Here is an 18507-nt window from a genome sequence, read left to right as displayed (position 1 = left end):
GTCATAAGAAATCCCCCAAAAATGACCTCAAAAACTACCTTTGGAAGTGATCTGAATTTCACTACAACAGACTATGGAAAAAGTTGTGTCCCAGGGAACTGTCAAAACAAGAGAGCAACTAGACCACAATCAGCAGAGCCTAACAGTTGGTACAACATCAACAAAGGCAGGGAGCTTAACGGAGATCAAAAAGTAAATAAGGGAGTTCCTGTCCTGGCGCAGTGGTTAACGAATCCGACTAGGAACCATAAGGTTGCAGGTTCGATCCCTGGCTTTGCTCAGTGGGTTGACGATCCGGCGTTGCCATGAGCTGTGGTGTAGGTTGCAGATGCGGCTCGGATCCCGCGTTGCTGTGGCCCTGGCATAGGCTGGCAGCTACAGCTCCGATTAGACCTCTAGCCTAGGAACCTCCATATGCCACATGAGCGGCCCAAGAAATAGCAAAAAATAAAACAAATAAATTTAAAAAATTAAAAAAGATAGTAAATAAAAAGAGCCCTCCTATGCCAGGTTGACTACACATGCCCAAGATTGTAACCTCTGACAAGAGCTATCATCAGAAGCTTCACAATACAGTGGAAAATAAACTTAACTTCACTAAAATTATCTAGTCAAGTCACTAAACAAATAAATATAACTAGCAGCCCCAGGGGTAGAGGAATCAGTATCACAAAAGAAGAAAGAAATGGAAATATGAAAGAACAAAGGATATAAGACATATAGAAAAGAAAAAGAAAAAAGGCAGGCATAAATCCAACTATATCAATAGTAACATTTTAAATGTAAATGGGTTAAACAATCCAACCAAAAGACAGAGATTGTTAGGCTGGATTAAAAACAAAAATAAAACCAAAATAAGACCCAACTACCACTGTCTATAAAAGATACAATTTAGATTCAAAGACACAAATAGGTTCAAAATAAAAGAGTGGGAAAAGATATCATACAAATAACCAGAAGAAAGATAGTGGCTACACTAATTACAGTACTTCCTAATCCCCAGAATGCTGAAGAATCAAAGATGCAAAATGTAAAAAATTCAATTGTATTTTTTTATTGGCCACACTCATGGCATGTGGAAGTTTCTGGGTCAGGGATCAAACCCAGGGCACAGTTGCAACCTGTTCAACAGCTGTAGCAACACCAGATCCTTAACCTACTGCACCACACAGGAACTTCTTCAATTGCATTTTTAGGCAGTGAATAAATAATGAATATGATGTAACAGACAATCCAAAAAAATGAAATTAAGAAGACAATTTCATTTACAATAGGATTAGAAAGGACATAATGCAGTTGACCCTTGAGCAGCATGGGTTTGAACACTGCAGGTCCACTTATACATGAATTTTTTTCAATAGCAAATACTACAGTTCCACTCAACTCATGGTTGTTTGAATTTGCAGGTGCAGAGTCTGGATATGGAGGAAACAAACTGCGTATACCAAAGGCCAACTATTAATTATACATTATACATAGATTTTTCCCTGCTCAGAGGGTTGGCACCCCAATCCTCATGTTGGTTCAAGGGTCAACTTTACTTAGATTTCTTAAAACATAAAACCTATATTCTTTGCTTTTTTTTTTTTTTTTTCTTTTTCACCGCACCCACAGCATAAGGAAGTTCCCAGACCAAGGATCAAATCCAAGCCACATCTGCAAACCTATGCCACAGCTGCGGCAACGCTGGATTCTTAACCCACTGCCCCAGGCTAGGGATCAAACCAGCAATGCCACATAGGTTGCAGGTGTAGCTTGGATTTGATCCTTGGTCCAGCCAAGGACCAAATCATTAACCCACTGCACCACAGCAGGAACTCCCCAAACTATTGAGTTTCTCATTGCATATAAAAGTTATGTTTATACCATGCTATAGTCTATTAAAGGTACCATAGCATTATGTGTTTAAAAAAAAAAAGGAACAAAAAATGCACATACTTTAATTTTAAAATACTTTACTGGAGTTCCCATCCTGGCTCAGTGGTTAACAAACCCAGCTAGTAACCATAAGGTTGAGGGTTCGATCCCTGGCCTCACTCAGTGGGTTAAAGATCCAGCATTGCCATGAGCTGTGTTGTAGGTCACAGACTCAGCTCAAATCCTGCACTGCTATGGCTCAAGCGTAGGCCAGCAGTTGTAGCTCCGATTTGACCCCTAGCATGGGAACTTCCATGTGCCATGGGTGTAGCCATAAAAAGACAAAAAATTTTTAAAAATAAAAATACTTTACTGCAGGAGTTCTTGCTGTGGCACAATGGGTTAAAAATTCGACTGCAGGAGTTCCCGTCTCGGCGCAGCGGAAATGAATCCGACTAGGAAGCATGAGGTTGCGGGCTCGATCCCTGGCCTCACTCAGTGGGTTAAGGATCCGGCGTTGCCATGAGCTGTGGCGTAGGTCGAAGACTCGGCTCGGATCTGGTGTTGCTGTGACTCTGGTGTAGGCCAGCAGCTGTAGCTCCGATTAGACCCCTAGCCTGGGAACCTCCATATGCTGCAGGTGCAGCTCTAAAAAGACAAAAGACAAAAGACCAAAAAAAAAAAAAAAAATTTTTTTTTGACTGCAGCAGTATGGGTCACTGCAGAGATGCATATTCGACCCCCAGCCAGGCGCAGTGGGTTAAAAGATCCAGCGTTGCCACAGCTACAGCGTAGGTTGCAGCTATGGAAGATTCAATCCCTGGCCCAGGAACTTCCATATGCCATGGGTGTGGCCATAAGAATAAATAAATAAATAAAATTTAAAAATAAAAATATATAAAAATAGTTTACTGCTAAAAAATGCTATCATCTGAGTCTTCAACAAGTCATAATGATTTTGCTGATGGAAGGTTTGAAATATTCTAAGAATTACCAAAATGTGACACAGAGACATGAATAGAGCAAATGCTATTGGAAAAATGGCACTGACTTACATGCTTGACGCAGGATTACCAAAAAAACTCCAATCTATTAAAAAAAATATAAGAAAACACTATCTGCAAAGCAAAATAAAGCAAAGCACGACAAAGCAAGGTATGCCTATGAATATAAAGATGTCCTAGGATCAAAAAACTTAATAGTGTTAAGATGGCAATACTCCTCAAAACTACTTATATATTCAACACAATCTCTATCAAAATCCTGGCTGACTTGTGTACAGAAATTGACAGGCCAATGCTAAAATTCATTTGAAAAGACAAGGGACCCAGAAGAGCTAATATAACCTCAAAAAAAGAACAAAGATAGGGACTTACTACCAATTTCAAATCTTACTACAAAACTCCAGCAAGCAAGGAGTTCACATGTACCACAACAGGTTAAGCATCTAGCACTGTCACTGCAGCAGCTAGGGTAGCTGCTGTAGTGAGGATTTGATCCCTAGTCCAAGAATATCCACATGCTGTAGGTGCAGTGAAAAACAACACTAGAGTAAGCAAGAAAATTTGTTCCAGGCACAAGGATGCAAATAAACATTCTTCAGTATTCATGGGGGTTGGTTCCAGGACTTCCATGGATACAAAAATGTGCAGATACTCAAGTCCCTTTTATAAAATGAAGTAATATCTGTATATACCCTATATAATTTCTACCATATACTTTAAATCGTCTTTAGATTACTTATAATACATAATACAATATAAATGTTTCATAAATAGTTGTAAATACAATGCAAATGCTATATGAATAATTGCCAAGGTGGTTTTGCTATTTGTAACTTTATAAAAATATTTTTCCTGAATATTTTGGACCTGCAGTTGGATGAATCCACAGATGTGAAACCCATGGATACAGAAGGCCAACTGTAAGTGAATGGAATGAAATTGAGACTCTGGAAATAAAAATTCACTTTTATGGGTTCTAAGAGAGTTCAAAAAGGAAAAAACAGTCTGTGAAAAATGGTGCTAGGACAGTGCAAAAAAACTGAAACTGTTATCTTTGGTTCACACACAAATATTACATAAAAAAAATTAACTCAACTGTATCACTGGTGGAAATCTAAGAGCTAAAACTGTAAAACTGTTAAAAGAAAACATGAGAGTACATCATGACCTGGGTTAGGAAATAGGAAATATTTTTTTTTTCTTTTTTCACTACACCTGTGGCCAGGGCCAGGGATCGAATCCAAGCTGAAGCTGCAACCTACACCACCAGCTGCGGTAACACCAGATCCTTAATGCACTGGGCCAGGCTGGGGATCAAACCCTCTCACCAGAGACAATGCCAGATTCTTAACCCATTGTGCCACAGCAGGAACTCCCTGGAAGTAGTATTTTAGATATGACATCAAACAAAAGAGCACAGGAAAAAAAAATATATTGAACATCAACACAAAAACTTTTGTGCTGCCAACACTATGAACATAATTCATGCCAATGAGTTGTAGGCTCAATAACTGATAAGTGGCAAGTTTTGTTACACATTTTTCCACAACAAAAAGATTAAAAAAATAACAAGAAGTTAAAAAAAAATTGAGTGGTAAATGATATCATCAAAAAATTGAAAGAAGATAAAAGCAAAGCAGATATAAAAAGTTTACTATTGAGGGAGGAAAAAGTATGTATACATGTATGTGTAACTTGGCCCCCATGCTGTACAGTGGAAAATAAATAAATGAATAAATAAATAAAAAGGTTTACTATTGAGAATATATAAAGAACTCTGACAACTTAATAATGTCAAATAATCCAATTAAATAATGGGCAAAAGTCTGAACAGATATTTCCTCAAAGAAGATATACAGATAAAATAAGCACTTGAGAAGATGCAGAACATCATTAGCATCAAGAAAACGCAAATTAAAACCACAATGAGATACTATTTAATACCTACTGGGATGGCTCTAATAAAAAAGACATAATAACAACTGTTAGCAAGAATAAGGAAAAAATGGAGCCCTCATACACAGTGCTGATGGGAATGTAAAATATTAGAGTCACAACGGAAAAGTTTGGCAGTTCCTCAAAAGACTAAATACAGAGTTACAATATAACCCAGAAATTCCACCCCTAAACATACATACGAGAAAAAATAAAACATATATTCATGTAAAAACATGTAAAAAATGTTCACAGCTGCATTATTAGTCATAATAGTCCAAAAAGGGGAAATAACTCAAATGTCCCTCAACTGATGTATAAAGAAAACATACGATAACCATAAAATGGAATTATTTTTTTTAAGAGAGAGTCACACTTTTTATTTATTTTTAATTTTTTAATTTTTTTTTCCTTTTTTGGCTGCCTTGAGGCATACAGAGTTGCCGGGCCAGGGATCAGATCCGAGCCCCAAGTGCAACCTTCGCCTAAGCCAGATCCTTAACCCACCGTGCCAGGCCAGGGATCAAACCTGCATCCCAGCACTTCCAAGAGGTCACCAATCCTGTTGCTCCACAGCAGGAACTCCTGGAGTTATTATTACTCAATACTAAAAAGAGTAGTATACTGACACTGCTACAGTATATATGACCCTTGAAAGCTTTATGATAAATAAAAGATGCCGGTCACAAGAGATGACATACTTTATGATCCCATTTACATAAAATGCGCAAAACAAACAAATCTACAGAGACAAAAAAATTGATGAATGGTTGTCTAGATCTAGATCAGTGGGTACCATGAATAAATGGTGAGTGAGCATTAATGGGTAGAGTTTCCTTCTGGAATGATGAAAATATTCTAAAATTGACTGAGGTGGTGGTAACAACTCTATGAATACACTAAAACCAATAAGCCATACACTTCAAATGTATGAAATACAATCAGCCCCCCATTATCAGCAGATTCCACATCTGCAGATTCAACCCACTACAGATAAAAAAAAATTCAAAAGAGAAAAAAACTTGCAGAAAATGCCAAAAAGCAAAACTTTAATTTGCCACGTGCTGGAATTATTTATATAGCATTTTATTAGCTATTATGATCTAGAGATGATTTAAGGTATATAGAAGGATAGGTTACATGTGAATGCTATGCCATTTGATATAAGGGACTTGAGCATCCTCAGATCTTGGCATGGGGGTCCTGGAATCAATCTCCTAAGGATACAAATGAGGAATGTATATGGTTTGTGAATTTTATCACAATAAAGCCCTTTATACACACATATATATATAAAATAGACATAATACATAATATATATAAAGTATATATATAATTTTTATCTTTGGCCATGCCTACAGCACATGGAAGCTCCTGGGCCAATAATCAAACCCACACACAGCAGTGACCCAAGCCACTGCAGTGACAGTGCCAGATCTTTCATTCACTGGACCACAAGAAAACTCCAAAGCCCTTATATTTTTTAAAAGGTGGCTATCTTAATATCAGATAAAAGATTTCAGGAGTTCCCTGGTGGCCAAGGGAGTTAAGAATCCAGAGTTGTCACTGCTGTGGCACAGAATCCATCCCTGGCCTGGGAACTTCCTCATGCCATCGGCATGGCCAAAAAAAAAATTTTCAGAACAAAAAAAAAGCTCTTTAAAAAAAAAAAAAAAAAAAATATGGAGTTCCCGTCGTGGCGCAGTGGTTAACGAATCCGACTAGGAACCATGAGGTTGCGGGTTCGATCCCTGCCCTTGCTCAGTGGGTTAACGATCCGGCGTTGCCGTGAGCTGTGGTGTAGGTTGCAGACGCGGCTCGGATCCTGCGTTGCTGTGCCTCTGGTGTAGGCCGGTGGCTACAGCTCCGATTCAACCCCTAGCCTGGGAACCTCCATATGCCGCGGGAGCGGCCCAAGAAATAGCAACAACAACAACAACAACAACAACAACAACAAAAAAAGCTCTTCAAGATACATTTTTAATGAAAAAGTTAAATGTTGCCATTTACATAAAAGAATAAAATGGTTTCTATTTGTACATACATAGGGTCAGCTCTCATTATTCACAATAGTTATGTTCTATAAAGTTGCTACAAAAATGATACCGAACCATCTCTAGGAAAAACACAGGGTTAGGTTTCTGAGGGGTAGTGGTCAAAACATTTTCATCAGTCAATGCACTGGGAGTTCCCACTGTGGCTCAGTGGTAAGGAACTCAACTAGTATCCATGAGGATACAGTTTCAATCACTGGCCTCATTCAGTGGACTAAGGATCCAGTGTTACCGTGAGCTGTGGTGTAGGTCACAAATGCAGCTCAGATCTGGCATTGCTGTGGCTATAGTGTAGGCCGGCAACTGCAGCTCTGATTTGACCCCTACCCTGGTAACTTCCGTATGCTTTGGGTGCAGCTCTAGAATAAATAAACAAACAAACAAACAAATAAATAAAAACAACCAGTGGACAACCCTGTTTTAAGTGTATTTCTGTTTAGTTATACTTTAGTTAATATATTATCTTGGTTCATTCATTAACAACGAATTCAAGCCAAAAACATCCTAACTCCAATAATACTATAAATCTCTGAAGAAAACTTATCTAATATGTTTTTGTTTTTGTTTTTGTTTTTCTTTTTACAGCCTTCTTGCACTTGAGAACACCAGACAGCGCTTCAGCTCTATGGTTGGGGGTCATCTTAAACAATGAAATCACAAACAAAAAAAGCATAAAAAGGAGTTCCCATTGTGACGCAGCAGAAATGAATCTGACTGGGAACCATGAGGTTGCGGGTTCAATCCCTGCCCTTGCTCAGTGGGTTAACGATCTGGCATTGCCGTGAGCTGTGGTGTAGGTTGCAGACGCGGCTTGGATCCCGAGTTGCTGTGGCTTTGGCATAGGCTGGTGGCAACAGCTCCAATTAGACCCCTAGCCTGGGAACCTCCATATGCCGTGGGTGCGGCCCTCAAAAGACAAAAAGAAAAGCACAAAAAATGAGTAAAACATGGCACAAAACATACCACAAGAAGGACAGTTTCCAGCATGAAAGACGAAAGGCAGATTATCTTGTTCTCCCTGAGCTTAGAACACATGAACTGGGCAACCTGAATTTTTTGCCACTTTGCTCATGTCACAAATGAGAAAGTGTCACAATTACTGATTTAGGGAATACAAATAAATTTTAGTGAGTAGCTAAATTCTAAAACACAAAATATAAATAGTTTTTATGCCTCTGGAAGGAAAAACATTTTTTAAAGTGGAAGTTTCAGAGTTCCCGTTGTGGTTCAGCAGTAATGAACCCAACTAGTATCCATGAGGATTCAAGTTCGATCCCTGGCCTTGCTCAGTGGGTTAATAAGGATCCAGCATTGCCATGAGCCATGGTGTAGGTCACAGACGCAGCTCAGATCTGGTGTTGCCATGGCTGTGGCATAAACTGCCAGCTGAAGCTCCAATTTGACCCTTAGTCTGGGAACTTCCATACTCCACAGGTGAGACCCTAAAGAGACAAAACAAACAAACAAATAAATGAAGTGGGATTCCCACTGTGGCACAGTGGATTAAGGAGCTGACATTGCCACAGTTCTGATGTAGGTTGCACCTGGGGCTAGGATTCAACCCCTGGCCCAGGAACTTCCTTTTTCCAAAAGTGTGGCTTAAAAAAAAAAAAAAGAAGAAGTATTTTTTATGTATGTATGTTTTACCACAATAAAAATTTGCCATTTTAACCATTTTCATGTACTTAAGTTTTGAAGCATTAATTACATTCACAATGTTATGTAACCATCCAACCACTACTGCCAAACTGTTTTTCACAGTTTTAGCAGCATCCTCTTACATTCCCACCAGCAATGCACAAGGGTTCACATTTCTCCATATTCTTGCCAACACTTTCTGATTTCTTCATTGGAAATATCCTAGTAGATGTGAAATGGTATCTCAGTGGATTCCGATTTACATCTCTAATGAATGATCTTGAGCACCTTTTCACGCGCTAACTGGCCACTAGAATTCTTGGGAGAATTATCCATTCAGATGCTTTGTTCATTATTTAATTGTATTGTTTGTCTTAAGTATTACATTGTAAGCATTCTTTATTTATTCCAGGTACCAGATTTCTATCTGAGTCTCCCATCCTGCAAGTTGTTTTTTCACTTTTTTTTTTAATGATTTTTATCTTTTCCATTATACTTTTGGGGGTGTTTGTTTGTTTGTTGCTCTTTTTAGGGCCACACCACAGCATATGGAGGTTCCCACGCTAGAGGTTGAATGCGAGCTGTAGCTGCCAGCCTACACCACAGCCACAGCAACTAGGGTTCCAAACCTTGTCTGTGACCTATACCACAGCTCATGGCCACACTGAATCCTTAACCCACTGAGCAAGGACAGGGATCAAACCCACATACACATGGATCCTAGTCAGGTTCATTAACCACTGAGCCACAATGGGAACTCCTCACCTTCTTTTTTTGTCGTTTTTTTGTTTTTGCAAGCAAGCAAAGGCTTTATTACAGGAAAGCAAAGAGCTCCCAGCGCTGCTGGGAAGGGGGAGAAGAGCCCCCTCACTTTCTTGATAATGTCCTCTGATATACAAAAATTTTAATTTTGATAAAGTCCAGTTTATTAATTTTTTCTTCCATTGCTCATGCTTTTGGTGTCATATCAAGAATCCAAGGAGTTCCCATCGTGGCTCAGTGGTTAATGAATTAGACTAGGAACCATGAAGTTGCGGGTTCAATCCCTGGCCTTGTTCAGTGGGTTAAGAATCCAGCGCTGCTGTGAGCTGTGGTGTAGGTTGCAGATGCGGCTCAGATCCTGCGTTGCTGTGGTTCTGGTGTAGGCCAGCAGCTATCACTCCGATTCGACCCCTAGCCTAGGACCCTCCATATGCCACAGAAGCCGCCCCAAGAAATGGCAAAAAAACAAACAAACAAAAGAATCCAAGACCAAATCCAAAGTCATGAAGATTTAGCTACTCCTATATTTACTTTAAGAGTTTTATGAGTTTTGCCTTTACATTTAGGATGCTGATCCATTTTGAGTTAACTTTTTTCAATATGGTGGGGAGGCAGAGGTCCAACTTCATTCTTTTACATGCAAAATCCAGTTGTCCCAACATTTGCTGATGAAATACTCTTTCTCCTACTAAATGGATTTGGCTCTCTTGTCAAAAATCATTTGGATATACTGGGGGGGAACAAATAAACTATTAACACACATTATATTTGGAGGGAGATAGCAACTGGATGAGGACAAGAACTGGAAGGAAGGCTTTTCACTATTTAGCTTTGAGTATTTTTAAAACTTTTGAGCCATACGAAAGTACCACTTATTCAAAAGCTAAAATAAATTCAAGCTTTTAAAATGCGATTAAATAGGCAAACTACAGAATAGGATGTATACCTGACAAAGGACTCATGCTTGGAATATACAAAGAATTCCACAAAAGCATTTGGTAAAAGGCAGACGACCCACTGTGGGGGCGGGGGGAACATGGACACAACATGAACAGGCATTATCACAATCGAAGATATCCAAAAGCCAATAACGATGCAAAAAAGGTGCTCAATTTTATAGTTTATCAGGGAAATGCAAATTAAATTACAACGCTGTACCTATAACACACCCGTCGGAATGGCCAAAATCTCAAAGACACATAACATCGTAAGAACATGAAGCAATTAAAAACCTCAAACACTGCTGGCAGAAGTGTAAATTGATATAACCACTTAAGAACTTAACTGTTTGACAATATCTAGTAAAGATGAACTCAAATGCAATTTAGGACTCCTCAACTCCACTCTAACATACATAATGAACAGGATGTGTGCACATGTTCCCCCAAGACACATGTTATGTGAACATATCTCTTTAAACTATAAACAAATAGTCATCAACATCTCAATGGATGAATACATTTTAGTATATTCATACAATGAATGCTGTGAAGACAAAGAACAAACTGCAATCATGAGCAACATAAATAATCTCAAAATGTTGAGCAAAAGCAGTCACAAACTAGTATATACTGTTTAGTCCTACATAAAGTTTTGTTTTGGGGTGGCAGGGAAGGGGAATGCTGTGCCCATGACATGTGCAAGTTCCTGGGCCACAGCAGCAACCCACGCCAGTGATAGTGGCAACGCTGGATCCTTAACCCACTGCACCACAAGAGAAGTCCTAAATAAACTTTTAAAACAGGCATATTAACCCATGACGCCAGAAGTCAGGTTCACAGGTGGTAACTAGAAGGGGACACAAAGAGTACAGGCTTATAAGGGTGATAATAATGTATTTTCTTACTCCAGTTGCTGGATTTACAAGTATGTTTATGCATATTTACTGAACTATATACCTCAGATTTTTATACTCTTTTCATGTATATTTCAACAGGACATTTACTTTAAAATTATACTTATCAATAAAAATAAACTGTACAGCACAGAGAACTCTGCCTAATATTCTGTGATAATTTATATAGGAAAAGAATCTGAAAGAGAATGGATATGTTACATGTATGACTGAATCACTCTGTTGTACAGCAGAAATTCACAACCTTGTACATCAACTATACTTCAGTAAAACTTTAAAAACAAATAAATAAATGAATGGCACAATCAAACAAAAAAAATAAAATAAACCAATATTTTGGGAATTTCCCAGGGTCAGAGCAGGTTAAAGATCTGATGTCGTCACTGCTGTGGCAGGGGTCACTCCTGTGGTGTGGATTTGTTCCCTGGCCTGGGAACTTCCAAATGTCATGGGCGTGGCCAAAGATTAAAAAAAACAAAACAAAACAAAAAACTAAACATTTTAGTGTCCCATCACAAAACTACTACCATGTTCTCTACTGAAATGGCAAAGTTTTCATACAACTTTTTTTTGGCATGAGATTGCCTTTTCCCAAACTTGTGCAAGGAGAAGCAAGTTGCATCATGTTTTATGCCACATTAAATGACCCACAGCACTCAAGAGTAAAACAAATAGACACTGAATGTGCCATTGTAATAAAAATTAATTTCACACGGTTCAAAATTTGGCATTAGACCTGTGAAGTGCTCAAGTGTAACATGCTGCTATATATGACACATCAGCTGAGAACCACTCGTCTAACTCCATTGGAACATGTAAAACTTGAGTGTTTTTAGAAGTAGGAAGAACAGGTAAGTAAATTTCAACATCTATTATAATATGGTTTGGTACAGAATTAGTAAAATTCTTAAGACATCTGTATCACAGATTAAATACTTTTGGGCACTTGCTAGTCACTATTTTCAGTATTTCAACTTAGCAAATGTGACTACACAATTCGTACTTTGAAAATTCTCTTAAGTTTTTTTCTTGTCTATCTTACTAGATAGTAAAAAAGACTCATCATTCTAATGATACTTAATTCTTATTAAAATATAACAATATCACTTAGTGAAATTAATTCTAAAGGGAAAAGTTTACATAAGTACTTAAACTTTTAAAACTGATATCAATCTAATTATAAATTAATTATATCCAAGTCTAATAAAAGTGACTAATCAGATTCTGAATAAGGACAAAGGTGAAAAACTGGCAGTCTGTCTTATTCTTTGGCCAGGAAGAAGTTTTTTTGTTTTGTTTTGTTTTGTTTTTTGTCTTTTTTGCCATTTCTTGGGCCGCTCCCTCGGCATATGGAGGTTTCCAGGCTAGGGGCCTAATCGGAGCTGTAGCTGCCAGCCTATGCCAGAGCCACAGCAACGCAGGATCCGGGCGGCGTCTGCAACCTATACCACAGCTCACGGCATCGCCAGATCGTTAATCCACTGAGCAAGGGCAGGGACAGAACCCGCAACCTCAAATCCTAGCCGGATTCGTTAACCACTGCGCCACGACGGGAACTCCCAAGGAAGTATTTTTAAGTTTAATTTTTACTGCTCTTAGGCTAGGGAAGCTGTGATACTCTGTAAGTCTTAGACGAATTACCTGTCTAGCCCCTGAAAACATTTATCTGAGGTTGGTCTATTATCTCCATATGGGAGAGCCACATTCAGGTAAAATTTTACCATTGTGCCTTAATAGGTTTGTTTAAAAAAAAAAAATGTAGGAGTTCCTGTTGTGGCTCAGAGGGTTAAGATCCTGACATTGTCTCTGTAAGGATGTGGGTTCCATCCCTGGCCTCAATCAGTGGGTTAAGGATCCAGCATTGCTATGGCTGTGGCATAAGATGAGGCTGCAGTTCCAAATTGACCCCTAGCCTGGGAACTTCCATATGCGGAAGGTGTAGCCATAAAAAGAAAAAAAAAAAGAGAGAGAGAGAGAGAAATTAAGATAACATTTCCTGAGGTTTTGGGGTTGTTTGTTTTTTTTTTTTAAATGTCTTTTTAGGGCCACACCCATGGCATAGGGAAGTTCCCAGGCAAGGGGTCGAATTGGGACTGAAGCTGCAGCCCTACACTACAGCTCACTGCAACACAGGATCCTTAACTCACTGAGCAAGGCCAGGGATTGAACCCGAGTCCTCATGGATACTAGTCGAGTTCGTTAGTATTGAGCCATGACAGGAACTCCCTGACAGAATTTTTATAACCAACTGAGACGAGATGAAAAAAATGTTAACTTGGAGCTGATGTTATTTTACAGATAAGGAACATGAAGTCTAGTCAGATTCAAATAAACCTACCCATGTCTAATTCTCTCTTGCCCTTAATAATTCAGATACCCTCTTGCGAAATGACAAAACTGAGGACAGAAAACAGAAAAGGAAAACTCGATCATAAGTTCCTGTTGTGGCTCAGTGGTAACCCAACTAGGATCCATGAGGATGTGGGTTCAATCCGTGGCCTCACTCATGAGTTAAAGGATCTGGCATTGCTGTGGCTGTGGTGTAGGCTGGCAGGTGAAGCTCCAATTTGACCCTTAGCCTGGGAATTTCCATATACTTTGGGTGCGGCCCTAAAAAAAGTTAAAAAAAAAAAAAAAATCAATGTTAAAACACCCTGGATTACAACCAAAAGCAAAAAGCCAAAATCAGTCACATAATATGCACACAAGGGATCTTCACCTCCCAACCAATATTCAGAATGAAAGCAGTAAATTTCAGCTCAGCTACTTCTGAGCCACATTTCAGAGTGAAAAATCTTGGTTTCACTTTTCTATTTCTAAAAAATTCTGCTGTGATGAGATAAACCATTTTAGATTTTCTAATTTTTCTGTCTATTGCTTTCCTGTGAATCGGAAATATCGTGTCCGGTACTTAGTCTGGTACTGTCTACGTGTTATATGCTCTTTTAGCAAAGCTATAGTAAAAGCATGTAAAAAACACTTTACCCAAGTTCCCGTTTTGACTCAGCAGTTACAAATCCAACTAGTATACATGAGGACATGGGTTCGATCAATGGGTTAAGGATTGAGCATTGTCATGAGCTATAGTGTAGGTCCCAGACAGGGCTCAGATCTGACATTGCTGTGGCTGTGGCATAAGCTGGCAGCTACAGCTCTGATTCAACCGCTTGCCTGGGAACTTCCACATGCCCCACGTGCAGCCCTAAAAAGGAAAACAAAAACAAAAACACCACTTTGCCAACTAATTCAAAACAAAATAACCCATATTCCACTGTGACTTAAAAGTATGACATTTGAAATCCACTTTTCTCTTTCTTGTTTGAAAAGATAGGTATGCACTGGTAACTGAAAAATCTTTGTAAATGTTGTAGTACAGACATACACATGCCTATCAAATTATGACTCATCACTGTAATTTGTAATGCCCCAAAAAGTAATATAGGGAGTTCCTGGTGGCTCAGGGGTTAAGGGTCTGGCATTATTTCAGGTGTGGTATGGGTTTGATCCCTGGCCTGGAAACTTCCCCATGTCATGGGCAAAGACAAAAAACAAACAGGAGTTCCCATTGTGGCTCAGCGGTTACAAACCCAACCAGTATCCATGAGAATGCCAGTTTGATCCCTGTCCTTGCTCACTGGGTTAAGGATCTGGCATTGCCTCGAGCTATGGTATAGGTCTCAGATATGGCTTGGATGTGGTATTGCTGTGGTGTAGGCCAGCAGCTGCAGCTCCAATTTGACCCCTAGCCTGGGAATTTCCATATGCCACAAATGAGTCCAAAAAAAAAGCAATGAACACCAATAGTCTTTGTCACAACTACTCATTTTGCCACTGTAGCATGAAAGCAGTCATATATAACACAAACCAATGGACATAGCTGTGTTCCAAAATTTTAATTTATAGACATAAACTTGATTTTCATAAAATTAAAACCAGGCAACAGGCTAGATTTGGCCCATGGACCAAATTTTGCCAATCCCTGACCTAAAGTAAGGTCCAACAACTAACAGGCACAGAACTCCCAATTAGAATTTTACCAACTCAAATAGGAAGAGAACCAAGGATTACCCACTGCTTGAGAGAGCCTAAGCCTCTGACAGAAAAAGAGATCAAGATAAAAAGAAAAAAAAAAAGATGAGAAAATAAAGTCAAGGCAATCTTCAGACATCAGTTGAATAAGACAAAGAAGAGTTCCTGTCGTGGCGCAGTGGTCAACGAATCCGACTGGGAACCATGAGGTTGCAGGTTCGGTCCCTGCCCTTGCTCAGTGGGTTAACGATCCGGCATTGCCGTGAGCTGTGGTGTAGGTTGCAGACGAGGCTCGGATCCCACGTTGCTGTGGCTGTGGTGTAGGCTGGTGGCTACAGCTCCAATTCGACCCCTAACCTGGGAACCTCCATATGCCACTGGAGCGGCCCAAGAAATAGCAAAAAAAAGACAAAAAAAGAAAAGAAAAAGAAAACAAAGAGATGGAAAGCATAAGTGAAAAAAAGGAGAGACTATGAACCCAGGAGTGTCAACATTCAAATAGTAACGGTTCCAAAAAGAGTTGGGGAAGGGCCTTTATTTTTTAAATATTTGAAGAATGACTTCATATTATGAAGGGTGTGAAGAGAGGAAGGTTCTTATGAAAAAACGGAGTTCCCGTCGTGGCGCAGTGGTTAACGAATCCGACTAGGAACCATGAGGTTGCGGGTTCGGTCCCTGCCCTTGCTCAGTGGGTTAATGATCCGGCGTTGCCATGAGCTGTGGTGTAGGTTGCAGACATCCCACCTTGCTGTGGCTCTGGCGTAGGCCAGTGGCTACAGCTCCGATTCAACCCCTAGCCTGGGAACCTCCATATGCCGCGGGAGCGGCCCAAGAAATAGCAACAACAACAACAAAAGACAAAAAAAAAAAAAAAAAAAAAAATTTTCTTACTAGAGTACAAAACCAACAGAAAAAGCAGTGAACTTTTAAAAACAGTGAAACAAAATAGAGAGCCACCATTATACTTCAGAAAAAAGGACAGATTAATATTAAAAGGTTCCGAGGAGTTCCCATTGTGGCTCAGTGGTAACAAACCAGACTAGGATCCATGAGGATGCAGGTTCCATCCATGGCCTCCCTCAGTAGGTTAAGGATCTGGAGTTGCCCTAAGAAGCGGCTCAGATCTGGCGTTGCTATGGGTGTGGCGTAGGCTGGCAGTAGTAGCTCTCATTCCCCGCCTAGCCTGGGAACTTCCATACGCTGTGGGTATGGCCCTAAAAAGCAAAAAAAAAAAAAAAAAATCCTAAATAAATAAATAAATAAAACCTAACTGGGGTTAATAAAGCAGCAAAACCAGACTACCATCAGTAGTACTGGAAGATTCACCTTCAAAATTCTGAAGAAAAAAATTTTTAACCTGGAATTCCATATCCAGTCAAACTACCATTTAAATATAAGAATAAAATAAAGAGAACTTCAGAAATTGTACTCCTAAGGGAGTCTTTCTTAGGATATACAAACAAGGGAATAAACAAAAGAACAGGGAAGCCTGTGTAAATTAATCAGAACCAAGACTCTCTATAAAGTGCACAAGAAAGATTACCCCTTTGGTCAGAGGGTGCATACATAAGCAAATAATAACAGCAAACTTTTTTTTTTTTTTTTTTGGTCTCTTTGTCTCTTCTAGGGCCGCACCCTCGGCATATGGAGGTTCCCAGGCTAGGGGTCTAATTGGAGCTGAAGCCGCCGGCCTACACCACAGACACAGCAACTCGGGATCTGAGCTGTGTCTGTGACCTACACCACAGCTCACAGCAATGCTGGATCCTTAACCCACTGAGCAAGGCCAGGGATCGAACCCGAAACCTCATGGTTCCTAGTCAGATTCGTTAACCACTGCGCCATGACAGAAACTCCGCAAACTTTTAAAAAAATAAATCCAAAAAGTCACTGCCTGGTTTAGGAGTGGGGGAAAAATTTTTCTCCTGAGATGTTCCAAATACAGGTCAGCCTATAAAGTAAACTCTGAATCAACATCTGACAGTTCTAAGAAACACCAAACTAAAAATTAACTTCAGTGATTTTTTTCACTGGTGGCACCTGATAGAGGCAAAGGAAAAACACTGCTTGGAGGCTTGTTCCTAAAGCCAGATCTGGCAGGATTCACAGATAAAGGCCCTGGTAACATGCTCACAATCCAAAACTATAAAACGTTGGACATCATCGCTATAATCACAGGTAGGCAGAAGCAGGAAATAGGAAATAAAACTTCAAGAACTTCAGATAATGGAATTATCAAACATAAATATGAAGTCATTATTCTTCAGATATTTAAAAAATAAAAAGGAAATGCAAAACAAGAAAACAAACACAACTAAATGTAATTTAAGGGAAACCATTTACAGCAAAAATAAAATATAAAGTATATAATAATAACTCATAAAAGATGTACAAGACTTTTCTGGGGGAAAAACTATATAATATTCAAAAATAAAAGATTTAAGCAAAGGGAAAGGCATACAATGTTTATTAACAGGCAGATTCACATTGTAAGGATAGGATTTTCTCCCAAATTAATCTACATATTCAAAGTTCCCGTCATGGCTCAGTGGTTAATGAACCTGACTAGGATCCATGAGGATGACAGTTCCATCCCTGGCTTCGCTCAGTGGGTTAAGGATCCAGCGTTGCCGTGAGCTGTGATGTAGGTCACAGACACAGCTCAGATCTGGCATTGCTGTGGCTGTGGTGTAGGCCAACGGCTACAGCTCCGATTCGACCCCTAAGCCTGGGAATCTCCATATGTCTCAGGTACAGCCCTAAAAAGACAAAACAAACCAACAAAAAAAACTTACAGGAGTTCCCGTCGTGGCGTAGTGGTTAACGAATCCAACTAGGAACCATGAGGTTGCAGGTTCCATCCCTGCCCTTGCTCAGTGGGTTAAGGATCCGGCATTGCCATGAGCTGTGGTGTAGGTCACTTTCTTGGCTCGGACCCCGAGTTGCTGTAGCTTTGGTGTAGGCCAGCGGCTACAGCTCTGATTAGACCCCTAGCCTGGGAACCTCCATATGCCGCGGGAGCAGCCCAAGAAATGGCAAAAAGACCAAAAAAAAAAAAAAAACTTATAAATCAAAATCAAAAAGACATAAGCAAACTAAAGAAAAATAGAAGACATATGGACAATTCACAGAAGCAGCAATAAATCATATGTAACAAACATTCAAGAAGTATTATTTGGGAGCTCCCCAATGGTATAGTGGTTAGAACTTGGTGCTTTCACAGCAGCAGCCCAGGTTCAATCTCTGGTCTGGAAACTGAGATTCCACATAAGGTATCATTCACTAGTACCACGTAATTCAAACTATTTACCTATCATTAACACATAGACTTTAAATATTTCTCTAAAAACAATGTGTTTTTTGTTCATTCATC

At 39.5% G+C, this 18507-nt stretch overlaps 1 protein-coding gene and 1 long non-coding RNA gene across 6 annotated transcripts in view; one reads left to right on the top strand and one right to left on the bottom strand.

The window, feature by feature from the left end:
- LOC146404185 (uncharacterized) overlaps positions 1–18173 on the top strand; it is a 32946-nt gene extending 14773 nt beyond the window's left edge. Inside the window, exon 3 of the long non-coding RNA XR_014844553.1 lies at positions 17932–18173. This is a non-coding gene — a long non-coding RNA (uncharacterized LOC146404185). The remainder of the gene's footprint in view (positions 1–17931) is intronic.
- TRIM33 (tripartite motif containing 33) overlaps positions 1–18507 on the bottom strand; it is a 133156-nt gene that overhangs the window by 103998 nt on the left and 10651 nt on the right. The gene's annotated exons all lie outside the window — the stretch shown is intronic.

The sequence above is a fragment of the Sus scrofa genome, chromosome 4, assembly GCF_054392235.1.
Source record: "Sus scrofa isolate SSC_HxYL_T2T_F1_AM1 chromosome 4, Sscrofa_HxYL_maternal_Yorkshire_Landrace_v2.0, whole genome shotgun sequence".
In the NCBI taxonomy this organism is placed as follows: Eukaryota; Metazoa; Chordata; class Mammalia; order Artiodactyla; family Suidae; genus Sus; species Sus scrofa.
Note: the sequence above shows the minus strand (reverse complement) of the source record. Positions and strands in the feature narration are given on the sequence as shown.